Below are 1,523 nucleotides of genomic sequence, written 5' to 3'. Positions count from 1 at the left end.
TACTCATTTAATGACTTTCACTCTTTTTTCTTTTTTTTAAATATATTTTTATTTAAGTAACATGATCATATTTGTGTTACAGTCATAACCAGAACACCCCCCTTCACCAGTGTAACATTACCCCCTCCCCCTTCCCATCCCCTGCCTGTATTCGAGACAGGCATTCTACTACAATTATTTGTTTTAAGTTCAGTAAGTTGTATTTTTTTTCCTTAAAGAATAAGAGTAAAAAATATAGTACTTACCTGGCAGGGGCGATTCCATGATCACAAAGGTGGTTTCCCCAGGGTGAGGCTCACCCATTGCACTCTGGGCGTGCTGACCCCTGCGATTTCCCCAAATGTGGGAAACTCGACTGCGTAATTTATGGTAGTGGGGGACTGCGTGTGCGCTCTCCCCTTTTAAAAATATATATATATATATATATAGTAAAGGTGTGATAGTGGGAATCACCATTGTTTGCATAGGTCCAGAAAAATGAGAAAATGGAGAAAAACTCCTTGACCTGACTACAAAAAAGCCTCACCCTAGAAGTTTATTGGCATAAGACAGACTCTGGGTTCCAGGCATACCAGTTCATCCAACTCCAGTCATTCTCAAGGTCCTGGTGAAACTTTTTCACACTTTAGCTATTGTTGGTATCAGATTCTTATATTTAAAGACTCTGGATTCTGTGCATTTCTTTCATCGATGTCAGGCTGATGTGGAACATCCTCTAGTTTCAGCATACCATTAAATGCAGAGTGATCTGCCCTGCATGCAGACTGTTGCTGAGTCGCCTGAGTGTTGGGAGCACTCTTTGGAGTAAGTCAATGCCAAAGTAGTGGTAGGTCTTCCCTGGTAGAGGCTTGGATTCTGGTAATGTTAAAGACAATTGTGATTGTTTCCATAGAAGGTTTTCATTGTTCAGGTGTTTGTGGGTGATGCGCATTCTTCTGAGGCCTGAGCCAAATCATTATGCCAATGTTCAGGGTAAAAGGCCTAATTACATTACCAAAGTTGTGTTCCCATCTCTATTAGATAAGAACTTGTTTGCATATGTATTATTTCCCCCCGTTTTAATGTGCCTATGCAAAAGAGAAGCAATGCCACAAGATATTGTTGGTGCATCTGGGGGCCGACGAGTAAAGTCCAAACTTCTTCATAACTTGGTACAAACATGAAATCTATACAGCGATACTCTTCTACCAGTATAGCATATAAAACAGATCTCAAAGGGGGAAAATCAAATAACAAATCCAGTGGACAAAATTGTCACTATATGAGGATATTCGACAAGAGTTATAGATGTTAAGGGAATACATCTGTGATATACAAAGGAGATACCCGTGACCCTTTTATGTTTTAGAAATAGTCAAGAGGGAGGGGGGTGTTTCCGAGATACCATTTTGGTCTGTGATTGGACAAGCGAAGAGAGCCTGAAGCCATGTCCTCCCCTTGTTGCCTGCTGAAGCTTCCGACTCCCGGAGAGGCTTTTGCTTCTTAGTTGCTGAAAGTTGAAAGTTCAGCAGACCCCTCCCAGC

At 41.3% G+C, this 1,523-nt stretch overlaps 1 non-coding gene across 1 annotated transcript; it reads left to right on the top strand.

The window, feature by feature from the left end:
* Positions 1 to 237: 237 nt before the first annotated feature.
* On the top strand, positions 238 to 401 carry LOC126019836 (U1 spliceosomal RNA). The gene has a single exon (XR_007499456.1). It is a non-coding gene; the product is annotated as a U1 spliceosomal RNA (small nuclear RNA).
* Positions 402 to 1,523: the final 1,122 nt, after the last annotated feature.

The sequence above is a fragment of the Suncus etruscus genome, chromosome 9 (assembly GCF_024139225.1).
Source record: "Suncus etruscus isolate mSunEtr1 chromosome 9, mSunEtr1.pri.cur, whole genome shotgun sequence".
NCBI lineage: Eukaryota > Metazoa > Chordata > Mammalia > Eulipotyphla > Soricidae > Suncus > Suncus etruscus.
Note: the sequence above shows the minus strand (reverse complement) of the source record. Positions and strands in the feature narration are given on the sequence as shown.